This window comes from Taeniopygia guttata, chromosome 10 (genome assembly GCF_048771995.1).
Source record: "Taeniopygia guttata chromosome 10, bTaeGut7.mat, whole genome shotgun sequence".
NCBI lineage: Eukaryota > Metazoa > Chordata > Aves > Passeriformes > Estrildidae > Taeniopygia > Taeniopygia guttata.
The window spans coordinates 11,972,061-11,991,537 of NC_133035.1; the positions used below are offsets into that span (position 1 = coordinate 11,972,061).

The 19,477-nt window shown below is 39.3% G+C and overlaps 2 long non-coding RNA genes across 7 annotated transcripts in view; one reads left to right on the plus strand and one right to left on the minus strand.

Moving 5' to 3' along the window:
* Positions 1–11,311, minus strand: part of LOC105760690 (uncharacterized) — a 35,214-nt gene extending 23,903 nt beyond the window's left edge. Inside the window, exons 1-2 of the long non-coding RNA XR_003962110.4 lie at positions 11,012–11,311; positions 3,199–9,577 (exon numbers count right to left, since the gene is read on the minus strand). This is a non-coding gene — a long non-coding RNA (uncharacterized lncRNA). The remainder of the gene's footprint in view (positions 1–3,198; positions 9,578–11,011) is intronic.
* Positions 9,584–19,477, plus strand: part of LOC115496651 (uncharacterized) — a 152,784-nt gene continuing 142,890 nt past the window's right edge. For all 6 annotated transcript variants that reach the window (XR_012057526.1, XR_012057527.1, XR_012057528.1 and 3 more), the window contains exon 1: positions 9,584–9,783. This is a non-coding gene — a long non-coding RNA (uncharacterized lncRNA). The remainder of the gene's footprint in view (positions 9,784–19,477) is intronic.

The window sequence follows — 19,477 nt, forward strand, 5'->3', positions numbered from 1 at the left end:
ACTCATTTTTTCCTTTGTTGATGAACACAGAGTTGACACTTCCACGGGCAGGCTCACGGGTTTCTTTTCTGAGTGGCAATAGCTGATCTAATAACTGTGTATCACAGTTGGATTGATTTCCCCACCATGCCTGCAGAGCATGACTTTGAAGTTACTGATGTTGAATTCCATCAGATAAAGCCTCCTGGTCTCAGGAAGAACCTTTGAGGACTGGCCAAGGAAACTTAGAAGTCACAAGTCAGGGAATAGAGTTATTTAGTATTTTGAGTTGTTGGCTTTTGCTGTATTGCTTTCATCTCTTCACACCTTTGGGTTATTAAAGGACCTGTTGAGAAGGAGTGGGGGGCAGACTAGATTAAACAATGTTAGCTGTTCACTCCTTAGGGCCTTTAGGTGTGACTGCATTGGTGAAAAATGATAATTTTAGCTCCTAAACCCAGAGGAGGTCTGAGGATGTAGTAGTTTAGGGTAGTGTTCCACCCCTAGGGCTTAGGAGAGAGCAAATGGGCTTCCAGCTGGGGAAGAAGATGGATCAAATACCAGTATCTTGACACTGACCCTCTTAGAAAAGCCTGACTTGCTCTACAAAAGTGAAGAAAATTAAATCATTGCATAAGTCTAATGACTTCACTAGGTCTCACTGAAAATATAAGACAAAACAGCAAGAAGCTAAAAATTGCTATTACTGCTAATATATTTTTATATGTTCTTAAATTTGTTGTGCTTTCTCATTGTTTGTGGTACCTTGCCAACCCAGTGCCACAGGCTAATAAGATATTCATTAGTATTCCTATTTATCTTTAGTAAAAATTAGTTACATTTGAAAAAGCATGTGCACAGGATACATATAAACTGTGTCCTGGTGTTGGCAATTCTGTTGTTCATGCTTATTAACTTTACTGTAGCCTTAGGGTTCTCATGCTGACTCTGTTAAGCATAAAGCACTGTAACTCAGAGTACTGTTTATGTGTTAGGCCTTTAAACTTATCTTTACAAATATTTCTGCTAGTTATACTGTGTTCTCTACCTCACAGCAATTCTAAGTGCTCAAACTCTGTAACTAGCACTCCCTCATTTCCTCATTTTTCCCAGTTTTCCTCGCTTCCTTAAATTTTAATAAAGCAATGGGAAACAGATCAAAAAGGAAGAGGTCTTATACAATGACAGTGAGGTTGGTAATGCCCATGTGTAAATTGTTTCTGCAGTCCAGTCTAGGATGGTGGAGGGAGACAAGTATTAGAAATAGGACAAATCTGTTAGGGTGTATCACAGATCCAGGATGAGAAACTGGATCTGCTTCACTTCATTTCAGCAATGCAGATCTTAGGAGAAAATCCAAACTCAACCTCTGTTAAATGTATTTAGACAATTTGTGTCCATTCTAAAATGAAAGAGCATCAGTAACAGAAGCCTAACTAGAGCTCATTTGGGTCAGCTGTAAGGTGGAGAGTTCCAGCACAATTCACCTCCTTCCATGCAGATCTGTGGGAACTGTGGATCCAAGGGCTCAGTGAATAGAAAAGCCTCTTGCTGTGGTTACTGTGGCTCAGCTCTTGCAGGGTGCTGCCAAGATGCTGCTGCTGCTTGCTCTGCATGGCCCAGGCAGCGCTGGGATCTGCAGCCAGGGCAGAGGGCAAGGAGGGAGCATGGATGGGAGTGAAAGATTTTGTGGTGGGCTGGGAGAATAGGCCTGTGGTGTTAGGAACAGAGGAAAAGGGATGTGGTGTTGAGGCCCTGATTGGGGAAGGCAAGATATGCCATCTGGGAAAGGAAGAGGCTGCAGCTCAACTTTGAGGATGAGGTTTGGGCAGACAGACCCAGAATTGAATAGAAATAGTAGAGAAACAGAGGGCACTTCTGCTTCTCTGCTCAATTTATGCCCTTTAATCTAATACCAGTTCTGTTTCCAAATCTGTCATACTTATCTCTAGACGACAATAGAAATAAAATATCACTGTAGCTGATGGACTTTATTTTCCACTGTTTGTATACTGATCAGAAAGTTTTAGGGAGTCTTTTATGGCTTATTACTTTAAAAGCCACCTAAATTTGCAGCACCCTGTGTTATACTGCATCTTCTGGAAGCTGATGGCAAAATGTCTTTGTGAACAGCTCTGGTGATACCTTGTGGGTATGCGGGTTTTGCTACTGGCACACTCCAGGATATTCAGTTACAGTGATTGAGTTTGGAAACATTTGTTGAATATTCAACTTTGACTTGGCTAACAGTTGAGATTTGAAGGATTAATAAAAAAAATCACCGTCAACCCCACTTTTCCTCTCCCCTGCCTTAATAGAAATAATGCTTGGTAAGCCACCTTAGGAGGGACAGACAGTGACTGGGACTCATGTCATCAGTTGATTTTTGAAAGCCCAGATTCCTAGTTCCTAAACTGACAGGATACTGAGTAAGTGAAATGCCAAACAAAAATGAAAATGTCTGTCAGAAATATTGCCGCTTCCCACTGTAGGAGGATGTTTTAAATGTGAAACTTCTCCTTTAAACATTCTGTGCGAAAGCTGCCTAAAAAAGAAAATGTTGAGGTAATATTGCTGTCTATTTTGAACATTTTTTAACCTTTCAGCTCTTGGTATGCTGTTGTCTGTGTGTGAGATCTGTACTGTCTCAGAACGATGGTGGAAGGCTGAACATGTGTCCATTTCTATGCATCTAAGGATTTAGTCACAGGCAGCATAGACAGTTATGTAAAATATATCCTGAGGAAAAGTACTATGGTGTAACTCCTCTCATGATGAAATTCTTTAAATAAAAATTTAAAATGTTTAGTTGAATCTTTCTGGTGATAGTGAGCTCTGCACCTCTTTCCATGAACTCCAGAATCCTTTAATCTTTTGCATTTGCTGCATTTGCACCTACTTCAAAGCATTGCTGCAGGCGTTGGGAAGGATCCTGGCACTCGGTGGGAATAGGGCGGGGATGTGAAATTCTGTCATCACTTGGAAACTGCAGCCATTTCTGAAGTGCCAGTGTGATCTATCTTTACAAAAGGGCAGCAGCATTATGCAACTAATTTGGGAATATAAGGAAACGTGTCAGTATTGGCTGTAGCTGTGGAAGGTTTTTTTAAAAAAAAAACCCAACTCTTTATACTGAGCAGTACTTGCCAATATAAGGAGAGAGCGGAATACGGTATGGGAATGATTGCTGGGCATCTGTAAGGGTAAATGCTCATTTACCTTGTGGTTTTGAAACCAGCTGTAAGATGATGAACCCTGGATGCAATCCGGCCACTGATGTGAGGGTCTGGTGGCACTGGAATGTAACAGAGGGTACAGGAGATGAGCTAAAGAGGAGGGGGTGAAAGTGTTAATTTGAAGAGACAGGGCTGTGTTATTTTTAATAAAGAAGGTAGTCTGAGTTTTAGCTGTTATCACTTGTCTCTCAACTGGTATTTTAAGAAATAAAACCTACTTTAGGACATGTTGTTTTAGGTGGGCTGACTTAGCATGGTGGAAGCTGAGGGTGGTGATGCTTTACAAGAACCAGTCTTATGCTCCTGACACCTGTACCCCAAACTGTACCCCAAACCTCCTGCTGACTGCTGTGGGAATGATCAAACTTGCAATGAAAACATTTGTCCTGTTTCAAGACTGATGTATCTGTATGAATACCCTCAAAAAGCATGTAATTCACAGATATCTTGGTTTCATATTGCTTTATATTTGGGAAAAAAGTTTAGTCATAAGTCTCAATCATTAATGGCATCTGCTTACTCTGAATTGTGCTTTAGCATATACATCTGCTGCTTTGACTTGCAAAACTGCAAGTCATTTCATTCAAAGAATTTAATTGTGTAAGAAGCTGCAAGGTTTTTATGATACTTAGATTATGTTTTATTTTAAAGGCCATATTAGGAGCATGCTACAATTAAGTTTCAAAAAGATTAGACACTATAATGTTTTTGAAGCTGCTGCTATGGTAAAGAATTGCAATTCTTGAGTTATAAAAGGTGACTAAACTGCTCCTAAAAGTGAAATCCAAGTGCAGTATAGCTTTTTGTTTTGCTATGCACTTAAGTGATGAATTCACATGATACTGGGAACAGAAGGCAATTTCCAAGGCTGGAAATTTGGTTTTTTATACGCAATGAGTTTTCAAATAACCTGTACCACCAATCTCCCAGTACAGCTGAATCAGTTGGAAGAATGCATTTTGAGGAGAAAATGCATTTTAAAATCATTGAACCTCTAAGTTTTTACTGTATTACTGCAGTAGTTCTGTTAGCTCTTAACATGGTGCTACGTGTCTACTCTCCCAATTAATAAACACCCCAATGCCAGAGGAGGAACAGGAATCTCCAAGTAAGAGCTGGGAGAAATATGGGTTGTAGTATCCCGAAGTTGTGTTTTTAAATTGGAATGGCATATTCAATGATTGCAAAAATAACCTATATAGATCTCAAAATAATTTTCTCTAGAAATTTACCTCCAGTCTTTAATTGCTGTTGGAAGGGGAAAAACTAGGCTGCACTTTGATCTGTAGTTAATAAACTTGATCTTGGTTTACACTTCCTTCAGTTATGGAAGATCAAAGGACAGTTAAAGCTGAGACCTTGGATTTTGCATGTGTAATGTGATGTTATTTTGTGTTTGGTGTTGGAGGCAGCGCCGTTTCCTCAAGGCGATAAGCTGGGAAGAGGTGGCTGCTGAGGAGCCTTTGTGATAACCACTCTGTTCATGTTTGAGGTGCCCAAACAGAATATAATGTATTCATACCTTATGAATTCTCTTATCCCAGTTAGTTGGCAAAGATCAAACAAAAAACCCCAAAAAACCTAGCAGAGAACGAACTTACATATTGCCCAATGTTTTATTTTTATGAAATCTCTCTACAGCTATTGTAAAGTCAACATAGTACTTACAGTCAAAAAATTGTACATCCTCTCCCAAAAAAGGAAAAAATCATGACACAACATGGCCCATGCTGACATGAGTTAATTTACATATAGTACTAGACATAGCATCATTCATGAGGAACACGTGTTCCTTCTAATTAATCTTGAATGTTGCACACACTCTGAACTTGCCCAGGCAAGAACAGACTGAGAATTATTGTACATTTGTACAGTGAGAGATCAGAATACCATATTCATTCCAGTCTTCTAGCTTTCTGCACAGATGCATTTTAAAAGTATTGTAATTGCAGTATTACTGTAGATTTTTTAATTGCATGATTAAAATAGGATTTTAATCAGCAAACTTTATTCCACAGACGTTCTGCTGGGTAACTATATACAATATAACCAGGTTTTTCTTGCATGGCTGTATGAGACATGGAATTAGTAAGTGAAGGATTCTATAAGCAACAATAAGGACATGGGAGAATCAGTGCATGCAAAAATTAAATTGAGTTCCTAGATGATTGATATATATATACACATGCATTATATATATATACATATATATATATCTACCATCTCTAGTTTTTAACTCTACTTAGTACATGCACATCGTCCTCAATTATTTTGACTCTGCACATCCATAGTTTAGAATTTTTTTAGCATCTGTTTGTTTCTTTAATATTTAATATTTCCTGCATATATCACTTTGTTTGGTATGATGAGTTCATTGGAGATGGCTGCTGTACTACATTATTAGAGGAGAAGATTGGAAATACAGTTTTACCATCCATTCATATCTGGTTTCTCCTTTTCTGCTTTAATTTCCCAGATTGCTGTACTTTGGTAAGAATTGCTTTCTTTCCTGCAAGCTGCAAAATCTGATCTTGTTGGACTGTAAGCAGAGCACTGGAAGAATCCAAAAAACATCAGAGTTGTAGGATTTGCTGGTTTTACACTGTGCCATGGCTTGTGGTGGGCTCAGCAAACCCAAAGTAGGAAAGGTTTGGCTATGAGACCCCCTGGGAATCCTGGGCAATGTAGGCACAAACCAAGGGGCCAAGATCAAACCCTTGGCAAATATTCCACCCCAGATGCTGAATGAGCAGAAAGGCTTCTTTTGGTGCCATTGCCACGGCTGAGCTGGCAGAGGGGCATGACACCCAAAAACCAGCATTTCCTGCAGTGACAGCTCTCTGTAGGTCTGTGCTGAGCACATCCAGGAGGCAATATTTAGTGTGGCCTCTTGTGAGGTATTCTCTGTCCATGAAAATAAAAATGTTTTGAGGAAAGTAAAAAAAAATCCCTTATTTCTTTGTCTTATGAGGCAATGTAGGAACAGCTGCTACAAGGACATGGAGAAATGTGGATCCTCTGGCTGAGAATAAAAGACTGGAACTTTGGGTTTTGCCAGTTCCAGCTTAATGAGTGTTTTTGAAGCAGAATTGTTCTGGGGAAGAACTAATAATATAAAAATATATCTGGTAGGTTGATTTGGTTTTGCTGTAAATTTATAGTAGAAAAAAAGGAAAAAGAAATGGTAGCACTGTGGGACTTCTGGGAGTTAAATTTTCTGTCTCTTGACTATCTTAGCAATTTGAACAAATACTCTCTTCTGAATGTCTGGCATTCCTAATTATTGCTGTAGCTAATTTGTCTTGTCTTTTTCATATTATTTTATTGCTTTGTCTGATAAAGTGTATTCTTGTATTTGAAAATAGTGATGTGTAGCTTTTCATAATTTACTTTTTAATGACATGTTTTGCAGATTTACCTGGTGATTAGTACCAAGAAAAATAATTTTTCTCAGCTATTTTCCTGGTTGGGTGGTATCTCTCCTCTCTGGGTACTTTATGAGCTCAGGAGCTCTTTATTGTTGTCTCAGAAGATCTGGAAGGCAAAGATTAAATTTCACTAAGGTCTAATCAGATCTTCATAAAGTTGAGTCAGAAAATAAGATTGCTTGTGTCTCCATTTTTGACTGGTTTGCTCTTTATTTTTTTAAATTGCATCTCTGACTCCCTGCTCTGGTGATCACACACCAGGGTCACAACATCACCTCCTCAAGAGAGAGGAAAGCTGCAGGGAGGGCAGCTGAGGAGCTCGATGCACTGGCAGAGTTCTTGCTCCTGCTCTGGTATTTTTGTGGCTCCTTTCCACACTGGAATGGGAAGAGCAGGGAAGAGGAGTTTTTGCCTGCTGTTGCTGATTTTCCTGGTATAACTTTGGCAATGCCCTGTGAAAATCTCTGAAGAAAACCGGTGTCACAGCAGAATTTACAATAACGTGCCAATATCTGTCACCTACGTTGGACAGTGTGTCCCCAGCCTAAACCAATAGAAAAATGCCAACACTACAGTGAAACATGGAGGGCATGAAGAAGGAGGAAAAGGACAAGACACACCCAATTTCCTCCATCTTGTTCCCTTTGAACCCCTTATCTAAAAACCTAAAATTTTACTTTTGCACCCGTGCCACACTTAATTATTACTCATATCAAACACTCAGAGCTTGTAATTCATCCTGTAAGATTGAAAACTCTTTTCCATGGACAGAGATCACAGACAGTGTCTCTGGGGGCTCTGTCCAGGGGGGTTCCTGACCCCTGCCAGGGTCCCAGACCTGCCAGGGCAGCCAGAGGGATGCCCTGGATTCCCACAGCTGCTCTCCAGCTGGCACTTACCTGACTGTGTGGAGAACTCATTTGTTCACTGGAAATGCTTTAGGTTTTCCAGTTTGCTTCAGTCCTACTCTTTGGAACTGAGATAACAGATAAGAAGTGTGAGGTGCTGCTTTTCTGGTATCCATGGCACAACTCCTACCTCCTTTAACAGAGCTAAGTTCTCTCTCTTCCCTGTCCTTCTATTTTTCCACTTGTTTTTCTTGGGTTTCTCCCCTGCTTTCTGAAGGATTTTTCCAATTCAGGCAGAAAAGGGCTGGTGGTTGGGTATTTTCTCAGGGTGTTTGTTAGGTGCCACAATGATGAATAAAATGGTCATGGGAACCAAATATGTAATAAATAAATTCTATTATACTTTTGACCAGCTGTTTACCCACATAGGATTTTGGGTGGACAGATGAAAGTGATATGCAACAGGAGGAGAGGGTAGAGGTGGGAGAAGAAACAAACATTTTTTTTCAACGACTATTCTTGCCCTGCTGATTTATGGAAAAGTAAATCAGTAGAATAAATTTGTCACAAAGTCTACAACCGTCCTTAAAGGCAATTGTATCTAACCATAAGGGGGAAGAATTTAAAGATGTATCTTGTGCTGCTGAGGCCAAAAGTCCACCTGTCTGTTGTGTGCTGAAATATTTACCCTCTTGATATATGAGGGCCAAATTTTTTTTACGGACTTTACCCATTTAAACCCAAGAACCATTAGCCTTTCTGGGATGAGTTGTCACATCTGTTCACTTGGGTGACAAGTGTGTCACCCAGCAGGCTGCTTGTGATAGCTGTGCTGTCCAGGAGAGCTGTGTGATGCCCTACAGCAGGCAGGCAGCACTGCAGGGGCACAGCTGCTGTGATGTGAGATCCTCTGTGCTCCTAACACCCCTCCTGCCTGCCACTGTGTGCATCCCTGGGAGCAGCTTGTGTGGGTAACTGACCTGCATCTTCCTGTTTGTTTCCATCCTCACTCTTCAAACACTGCAGAATTAAAATTATGAATAAACCCGCCTGGCAAACTTGGCAGATTCTCACTTTATTCATGAAGGCAGATCTAATGTTCCCTGACAAATTGTTCCAGAGAAACTGTCTTGTAAAATACAGGATCTGCCAGTTCCTTCATACCAAACCATATTTCTATTAGGACACAGTGTTAATGGTTCACTGGAAAGTACAATGCTTGGTGCAGAGTGAATCTGAAATCATTTAGCATACTTGATTGTTAACTGAGCTAACTGTCCTGCGAGTGCATCGGCTGCCATCTGTCCATTCTCCTGACAGCCTTGGAGGGGGATAATCTGAGAGCTGGCACCGCTCCAGTGTGCCGCAGGTCTGCTTTCTAGTGTTTTTGTAGCAGATGTTGAGCCACATGCCCAAAGCTGCTGCCTGTAAGCTGCTGTGTGCTCAAATTTTTAATTTTGGGGGGTGTTTGACTGTCTTTGACACAAGATTTGCATTTGTCTTAGCAGCTCCTTATGGAGTGCCTTTGTTACAAATGATAATCTGAAAGATGAAAGAGCCAGAGCCAAAATCTTGAGGCCTCTGTGACAGGGTTTTTGATGGTTCCAATGGACACTGGATTGGACTTGCCAGTTGCTAATGTATTTTTTATCCTTTCAATGGTGTGTATTTGAAAGTGTGGCACTTAGAAAACATTTTGTATTAAGGAGCTCTCAAGTTTGCACTGTTCTTTTAAGGAATCCAATAGTCCTTGCTTATCTAAGACACTCCAAAACTGTTTATATACATAGATCCTTGCACATTATGCACAGGGAAACAAGAAGTTCCACCAAATTTTTCCTCCTCTGTTATCTTCCATAGATAACATTATTCCACTGAAAGCCGGTTGATCCTAAATTAATGTAAATCAGCCAAGGTAAGGTGAAGCTTTAGGAACTGCTGCATTTTTCAATCCCGTGATTAAAATGCTCCACTCTTCCTGTGCAGCTTGGTGCTTGTCAGCAGAGTAGCAGGAGGGAATTATCATCTTGCTGCAGCAACCCCTGCTGCTGCTGATAGGGAAGATTTCTTCTTCTCTCATTCCTTGCTTTTCATTAAGAAAAAGCAAAAGGGAAAAAAGTCAATTAGGCAATGCAACATGATGGATCTCAGTGCATTTTCTACATGGCATCCATTTCAAGAGGTTTGCTATATGAAATTTATCCAAAGCATCTTTCTTCCATCCTGGTCTATATTTTCACTTGATAACTTTGTTTTGGACTGCCTGGATGAGTTCTTGGAGGATGACAAATGGTATGACTGTGCCTGTTCAGCTCTAAAGCAACTGCCCATAGATTTGCTTCTGACTGTGTATGTAAATAAAATATAGTACAAGAGGTGACCTATTTTATGTATTAGGCATGGGAAACTTCCCAATCTCGGTAATTAATTTATCAACTTCAGAGGAAAACTTGTGGGTTATTGTTTCAGCATGCGGCTTAATTTGCCTTTCTACAGTGTCCACGCTTCTTTGAGCTTAAAATGTTTAGTTCAGAGTCTCTGCTTCTGAAAGCATTAAAGGTGCATGAAATGAAGTGTGATTACAACACTCAATCTTCTTAATTAATTTCTATTGTTTAGTCTGTTAAATGCCATTTGTCTGTCAGGGAAATGCATCCCATGTGCAGGGAGCACTGCTGGAGTGCTGCAGAAGTGATAGGTTTTGAATATCTTGAGTTTTGGGAAAGGCCTTCATAATATTTCTAACTAGAATAGTGACTAGGTAGTTAATCATAATCTAGCATTTCAGAGCTCCTAGTTCATGCTGTGTGTGCAGACATCTGTTACTCAGCAACAAATGTCATTCTCTTTCCAGATGAGTTATTAGCAAATGTTAAAAAGACAGGTATACAGTAAAAGTTTAATGCCTATGAAATGACCTGTGAGGCTGCAAATGCCTTAGCATATGGAATATAATGCTGAGTAATAAAGAGATATGCATTCCGGAGTATTTATGATGATTAAAAAGGAAAAAAACCAAAAGAATAATACTGCTACCATGAAAATGAATCAAAGAATTCAATTTACTGTTACAACAATGCATGCTTTACAAATGTACATGCTATAGTTTATGGAGGCATTTAGCTGAACAAGGCAACAAATGTTTTCTGGGAAATAATATGAGGCAATGCATTTGTCTACAGCTGAAAATGTGTGATTGTTTTCCTAAGGATTGGAAGCAATCTTGCTAAAGCAGAACAAGAAACTTTTACAATATCATGATGCCAGTAGAGAGTGGACAAAAAAACATAAGTAAGGTGAAGATATGACATTTATTGATCTTGTAAGATAAAATACTTCACTTTTCTGTACCTACCAGCATAAGAATAGTGTTAGAGCAAGCACTAGCTGCCACAAGTATTTTATTTCCTATACACTGCATAATTTAGGTTACATAAAAACAAGTATCTGCAGTATTTCTCTAAAACATAGACATTAAATTCTGTAGTATTTGCATCAGGAAAGCTGCTCCTGTTCTTACCTGTTAAATCCAGAGACAGATGTTGGCAGGTCTGGTGCTCAAATGCTTGTGCCAGTGCTCCAGGATGCAGCACCTCTCTTTGTGCTGGGTGTGCATTGGGATAGATAATGAACGAGACCTGATTAATCAGAGTACAAGTAGTTTGGAAGACAGGCAATAAAAACAAAGAACTTGAAAGTTTTTCTAAATAAAGCTATGCAGAAGCCTTACTTTATCTTCTATCCATCCTCCTAATCCTAAAGTCAGACACCCTCCCTTTCCCTCATCTTTTCTCCATTGCTTAGCAACACTCATGGGTGAACTTACTTAAAGCAGAGCTTTGTTCCCAGATGTGATTTCAGTAATATTTGCAGGCTTGACAGTTCTGAGATTTGAAAATCAGCCCCCTTCCTCCACAACACCATTAGCCTACTTCACTAAATAGTCTGTGTTGTTCTCTCCTGCACCCCAGGCATGTTTCAGTTTTTGTCTCTACTGTTTTGATCTAACTGAGAGAGTTGTGGAAAGAGGGGGGAGGTTCAAATAAAGCTTTAATTATGGAGGACACACATACAATGTGCACAGCAAAGCTGCGTGTTGGGAATAGAATTGAAGTGTAAATGGAGAATGGTCAAGAAAAGAACTGTTATTTCTCTCGACTCAATTTGATTTTTTTTAAGTTGAGATTGAATAAATGGCATTTTTCATACCAGCATTTACATACTGAATTGGTGTGACCAACCACATATTACAATATAGGCTTGAACAATCATTTTAAGTAGGGAGAAGCTACAGTAGCTAATTGCTTCCTACACAGTTTTTCTAATTTTGGCAATACAGTGACATATCAGCACTTCCTAGAAATGTTCAGTTTGCCAGGCTAATCTGCATCCGTATTTAGTCCTGTTTCTGGAGGATGATCTGGTTTATCCATTCTGTTTCCTCTTGTTTTCCCTGGCTGCTTTTCTGTAGTTCACTACACTCTGAGTTATGGGTGGGTTCTGTGTGTGTTTTCCTCTGCAAGCCAGAAGATGTTAATGCACGTTTCTTTGATCTTAGAGACAAGCTAGATCACTCACCAAGGAGACTTGTGTTGAAATGCAAACATTTCCATTGAAGTCTCTCTCAATTTATGTGCAGAACACTATATGTAAAAGCTGGTGGTGAGCCTTCAAGGGTTCTATTGCTTCACCAGTGCCAAACCACCTTGCTGATATCCCACTGAAAAGTTCCTGTATTTTGAAATGGAAGACTTCCCAGGCATGGAAAACCTTGGAGCTTTTGCTAGGCAGAATGATCTTATGTCTTTTATGTTTAGGCCTCTCTCATGGATTTTGAGGTTAACACTCCAGCTGAATTACCAACCTTGTGAAATTAATAATTTTGGAGGGGCTGTTGCCCAGAGAGGACGAAGTGCACACTCATGTGGTCCCTCAGCTCTAAGACAGCTAATGAAATAAGCCACTTTAAAAAGCATGTAAACTGCAGTGGCAAATCCTCTAGCATTTTTTAAAGATAGTCACAAAGCAGATTCTGGGAAAAGGCTGCAGAATTTTTCTTTGATTTAGAGAATTTTAATTATTCTGTAATCTGGTTGATTCAATTTATTTGGATAGAAATCAAATGAAATTCTGAGTTACTGTGCATTCTCACAGTGTCTCATGTCACAGAGCTTTGCTGTAGGATCCTGTCCTTTCAACAGGAGGATAAATTAATAAAGGCCTATGTTATCCCTACGTGAAGTATTTATAAAATAAGAGGATTCCTGAAAGCATTTAGGACAAGAGTACTGCAGAACTTTGTAATTCTTTACTCTGGCTCCCATGTGCTAGCTAGTGTGTTCCTACTGCTGCACCTTGTTTCTCCAAGAAAAATGTGCTATTCCCTTTATTATCTTCCATGGTAGCTGTGTGGGTTTTTTTTTTTTTTTTTTTTTTTAAGTGTTGGTTTTTATGAGGAAAAGCCAAACAAAAAAAAAAAAAAAAAAAAAAGGAAAATAAAAAGGATTGAGAAGGTGACCTGATTCTTTTGTCTGAGAAAAGCAAGAAAGCAAGTCAGCTCTGACTCATTCTTATGTCAATTTTTTACATATACACTTTTTGATTGATATGTTAGTTGTTTAAATGTGTGCCTAGGAGTTGTTCCAGACTGTGAGGTTCTTCAGGTGTGTTCTCTGTTACCACAGGTGGTGGTTCAAACATTTGCCAGGTTTGTATTTGCACAGGATGTCTATGGGGGTACCCTGGCAGTTCTAGTCTCTTTCCCTATGTTTGCTTTCATGCCCAAATTTCTGTGTTGCTGACAGAATATTACTTTTCTTTGTGCAGTTCTCTGTATTCAATGCTTAAGACAAGGTGTCCTTCTCCCCTAAATAATCACCAACACCTCCCCATGCCCACCCACCAAAAAGAAAGGCAAAAAAAATCCCCAAAGCTTGAGGGATGTCTTTTTAAACAGCATAATAAAACAGCAGGCCCATTTCTCGGTGTAATATGAGTGTGATGGTTACTAGTGCAAAATGCTCACTTCTTCCATGTGCAGAAAGGTGCATAGCCCTGGCTGTTCTATGTGCTATACTTTTCTTGAGTATTGAGGCATTTTGATGCACTGCAGAACTGAGTTGAGTTTTCCTATCCTTTTGTCTTAGAGTATGTAGTTGGAAGCCAGAGGTGATAGCCTGAATGCAGAAAAATCATGCATTTTTTAAAGTACAGTGTAATTGTACCACATTTCCTGATGATTGAATGTGCAGAATGTGTGAATCTTTCTCTCCTGTCATCCCTTTAAGTGAAGTCTGCTTTTTCAAGAGTTAATTGAAGACTGAAGATACCACTTGCTATGTATTTGTACTGTTGTCCAAATTTGGTATAAAAAATTTGGTAATTCTGGATAAATAAAGTAGTTACCCTGTGTTGTTCTTACACTCTTTTAGTAGAAGTGGTTTTCAAAGGGAGATGTTAAAAAGTCTTTGGATTACAGTGTCCTCTAATCTACCTAAACTGCTCCAGGAGTTACCATGTTTCTATATGAAACCTCATAAAGCCAAGGGAAGCTATTAATTGCTTGGGTGTTGTCACAGATGCTGATGCTTAGAAAGTGACAATCACTATTACTGTTAATAGTTTGTAATTTTTTTTTTTTTCATTAGGTACTGATTTAACTTTTAGGACGCATTATGAATTGCACAGCTGGGCTGATGCGCATGAGGAGTAGAAAGTTTTTACAAATATCTACCCAGTAATCACTTGTTACTTGCTGGAAAGCAGATGCAGGGGTTTGGGTGCTTCTGGGACCAGCTCTCCCCTGTTACAGCCCCGTGTAGCACCAGAAGTTCCCCAGCTGCCTTGCACCGTTAGGTGGGATGAGGCATTGTGGTGGTGATGAGGCTGAAGATAAAGCAATTAAGTTATGCTTTTCATGTTCAAAGCACTTTAAAGACAGTATAAAATTAATCTGTACCACAGCCTGATTAAATACTCCAAGTGGTTCTCCAGCTTGGTTGCTGTCATTATCAGCACTTTCCAGGTGATGGGATACTTTGCCTTTACTCTTTAAATTCCTGCTGCACTTTGTCAAAATCCTGCTGACTTTGCCATTCTGGCAGAAACCCTGAAAAACGCCTCTTATCTGGAATAAAATTAAATGCTTGGCTTTGAGCATGTGTAAAAAAATGTGTGGAAAACCAGGGCTGGAAAAGTAAATGGGGAAACTTGAGTACTGCTGTCTGAGTGAAACCTTGAGGATTGCAGTGGAGTACCCCTTGTATCCCTTCTGTTCTTTGTACAAAGAGCCTCGATTTAGTTGATGGTAATTGTAAACCAAGATTATTCAGCTTTTTGGGGAAGGATCCTAAACACCTGGACTGTAAACTGTGGTTGTCATACCAGGTGTTTCCAAAATGTGTGTCTATGTCCCCCATCATCTTATCCCTGCCCTCCCTTTTTTTTTTTTTTTTCTTGGTATGAAAAAATCATTCTGTGAATTTGCAAATTGGTTTGAAAAGTCTGAGACATGGGGTAGGTGTGTTTGGTTTATTTTCTTTTCCTCCAGAGAAGGCATTATGCATCTGGAACATTTTGCTGCACATGAGGCTATCATGTTGTTAACTTTCCAACTCTCTGACCCTCATGACTTCAGTATGTTTCGTATCTTGCCTTATCTCTGTTGTTGGACTTTATGGGAGAAAAGTGTGTAATGTTTGTGTCCAGCTGAGGACAGAGGGTGGACTTGGACTGAGTGCAGACTTAAATGCTGTTCAGTTATAAACAACGTACAACAATTGCAAAACAGAATTGCTCTTAGACATCAGCCTTGGTGCTGCACTCAGAAAGTCTCCTGGACAACATCTAAAGGGGAAATGTCACCTTGCTTTTGCAGGCAGTTATAGGTAAAGGCAGGCAAGGGCAGTGATCTTTGCTGTGATTTTAAACTGAAGAACCAGTTAGTGTGAAATTCTTCAATAAGTTGCTTCTGTGATTCACTGCAGTGAAAACTTTTAAACCCTTTCTCAAGGGAACATTTGTGTTGTTTAAACAGCCTTGCTGTGTCATTTCCAGGCAGAACCAGGCCGGTTTGGAGCCGGGCTCTGGCACAGGAGCAGGCTGGGAGCTGCTGCAGCCTCCTTGGATTGCTGGATGTGTGCCCCTGCCCAGGAATGGGGAACACTGCCCCATGTCCTGGGCTGGGATCCTGCTCAGATCACACCCCATAACACCTGGACATCAAGGTGTTGCAAAATTTGGGTCTTTTCCCTGTTAGGAATTAGTGTCCTAACCAGTTCTGCATCTCTGTGTGTGCTTTGTTTCTGTTACACTTAACCTACTCCTTGTGGCTCTAAGGAGGCAGGTAGAGAAAAGCGACACTAAAAACCCAGCCAACAATCTGGGTTCCAATCTTACAAGCTCTTGACAAACTTTATTTGTAGACAGTTGTATTTATTCTATTCTGCAAACTAGATTTTGTAGCTAAGAATTCCTAAAAATTAGGGCTTGAAGGGATGTTGTTCTACTATAATGGATGGTTTAGTCAGTCTTCAGTGGGAACAAGAGTTAAATCTAAACAGGTGAGAGTTTTTTTTTCCCTAAAATGGTTGCTTTAATAAGGACATATTGTCTCATCAATTTTTAAGCTAAATTCCCTATAGAAATCAAAGAAGTGTTCTGAAAAATCAATTGTACAGTCTGACCCATGGTTACTGCCTGTCAAATGAGACTGAACTGTTCTCTTTGTAATACGGCCTCCATCACCCTCTTTTTCTAAATTATTTTTATATGAGAGTAAAGCCTGTGAATCTCTTTGGAACGTGCACTGAGGTAAAGCTATCTGATGGCTGAAACTGCTTCATTTCCTTTGGCTGTGGAGGATAAGTTAGCTCCCTGTGAAGCTTTACCTCCTGCAGACATCAGAATAGTATGTGAAATATTTAACATTTTAATTGTGTGAGGCTTCATTGAAAACCTTATTTTCCTTGCTATGTGTCATTCAGAGAGGTAGTGCTGAACTACTGCTGAAAATGGAAGCCCTGACAGACAAGGGAGTTTGGTGCTTGTTTAACAAAGAACAGCATGCAGACTCCATAATGCTTAAGGCTATATAATTCCATTTTCTTCTGTAGATTCCGTTTCATTGCTTTAGTGCCTGCAACACACAAGATTTTAGTATTCAAGAAAGAAAATTCAAACCTGCCTTGTGCAATGTCATGTGCAGAATAACTTAGGTTTTGCATAATAGATACATTTTTTAGTGGTACACAAAGCATATAAAACTCTTAAACTCCCCTCAAACCCCAATATACTAAACCTCTTCAGTTTCCATGTTTCACATTATCACTGTTTGTATAAAAAAAGTATGTATTTGAGGGTTTGATACTGTTTTTTTTAGAATTTCTAACCCAGAGAAAAATTATCTGTCCACACAAAACCTGCTATAAGTTCAATAGCTGATGTTTTTTGTGACAGAGTGAAAATAATGGATCCTCCAGGCAAAATAATTCATTTTTGCTTAATCACCATATTGGGAAAATTTGACTTTTTCGCATGGGTGAAAAATGACTTTTCATGGCAAATGTGTATTTTGTACTCCAGTTTTGTACTCCACACTCTATTTTAGTTACAAAAAATTTGTTAGGAAAAGAAGACCTTTATTCTTTTTGTAAATTAAATTTTGCATTGCTCCAGCTAATAGCTCGTATCAGGTGTCCCAAGAGCATTCATCCATATGAAAATCTACAATAGCTTAATTATCCAAAAATGTGGATTCATGGGAGTTTTTGCCTCATAATTTACTCTCCATGCCAACCCTCCAGACCTTTGAGTCCCCCAGTCTATGGTTGGGTTCTCATTCTTTGCAGGGACCATTGCATACTACAGTTATGTGTTTTAGGTAAATAAACTCTGGTATGTTGAGCGTGAAATTAGCACATGGCTTCTCAATCCCAACTCCAAAATGTTCCTGTAACTTTCCTTATTTTTTTTCCCTAGGTGTTACACTTCCAGCTTCAGCAGTGATTAGAAGAAGAAATATCAAAAATCTAAATGAGATTCCTGGTATTTCTCACCTGGATGGAATGCTAAGAGCAGGGCTGAGACTGACAGATGGTATTTCTATGTTCACCCCAATTTTAGATTCATGTGGTTTTGTATAAAGCTCAAATAAGGCCCTTTGTGAATTTAAGGTGAAGCTCTTCTGAGATTCAGCCATCATCACTAATTCCCTTTCATACTTTGACATGCTTATAATTAATTTTGTATCCTGTACACTTTATAAGTGCAAGCCTCTTAACTCATTCTGACTAGGTAGAAATTACAGGGTAAAAATAAACTTTACCTGTGTTCCAGCAAGAATAATAACATGGCATTTATGAATGAGAATGTCAGCCTATATCCATTACTAATAGGAATTTTCTCCAGTGATGACTTGTGCATAGCTGTAAACTATACAAAAAATACATGTAAGGTCCACAGCTAAGGTAGAATGTGCTAGAAAATATTCCAAGTTCAAACTTGCTTTGTACAGTGTTTTGGAACAAATTGGGCCAACTTGTTTGGTGTGAACTCTTCAAAATACATTTTTTACTCTTTTCCTGGGATGTCAATAACTAAGTATGTTTCTTTCTAGTCAAATAATCTAAAATAATAATCTTTCATTTATTTTTCTGCTGTAAATAGTCCTTGAGGCTGACCTACAGGTAAGCTCAGTGGCATAGGGAAAAGAACAATTCTGTGTCTGTGCAAAAACCCAGTTATGATCCTTCTGACTCTGGTTAAACTAAGAAGAATCAAGATCCAAGCAAATTGGAATCTTAAAGCAGTCCATGAGGTGTGCCAAATGCAGATTTCTATTTTAAAGAATAGGTAAATAGCTACAGATGAGGATGGTGGGGTTTTTTGGGTTGGTTAGTTTGTTTCTTTTGGTTTTCTTTAAAGGAAAAGGAATATTCAGAAAGCACCAAGAAATGTGTTAATATTCCCCGAGAAGGGAAGATCTCAGGTGCAGTCCATGCAGCAAAATTCTTGTCAGTGTAGTCAAAACACACCAGCATACTCTTGTTCTGTTCATGCTCCCTTCCTCTGCCTGGGGATCTGCAGGGTGGCTGAGATGCACCCTGAGAATCAGGCAGCACCTATCTCCTGCTAAAGACCCCATGTGGGTTTTTTTTTTTCTTAATTTATTTAAGAAAGTGGAGAGCAACCACAGGAAAACAATTTAAGTACTTCAAGAATTTAAAATTCGTGTGAAACAGGACATAGCAAGAAAGGTTTTGTCTACTTTCAGGTTGGTGCCCACTGCTGTTGTCATATGGTATCTTTGTCAAAGCAGATTCTGTGGACTGGGACTGCCAGTTTAGCTCCACTGAGGTAATTTTTGGGCTAAGTAATGAAAATTTTGAACTGCAGTTTTCATAATTATGAATTTTGTAATCTAACAAGGATCTTAACCAGCATGAGAGGAAAGAGGCTGCTGGGCAGCAAGTGACCTTTGTGTCTCTGTTGTCGTGTTACAAAACATAACCAGGATGTTCAGAGATCTTATGATGATCAGGCTGACAATTACCCTCATAAAGTTCAAGAGTTTATCTTTTGTATTATTATCTTAGTGATTTATTTCCACCCCCTCATCCTGATAAACACATATCTTAGGAGAAAAAGAAAAGTCCCAGCCCTTTTTTAGCCTTTTAAGTCCTCCTTGAGCTTTTGTGGTAATGTAACTATGGGGGCTGTCATGCTGTGTACCAGGCTCTTATTCCTGGAGTAAGTTATGCATAGTTCTTCAAATTATAGTTCCAGTCATTCCTAAAGTGTCAGGCTTTATGCTATGATGAGAGTGGTAACATAAAAAGAAATCAAAGGCAAAATACTGTTTTTGAAACAATAAAATTTGAAATGGTTTGCAGATATGAAGTGTTATTCAGTTAGAAAAGTCCAAAAACTAGTCAGGAGCCTGCCTGAGTTCCAGAAGGGTTTGGATGACACTTTCAGGCACATTGTT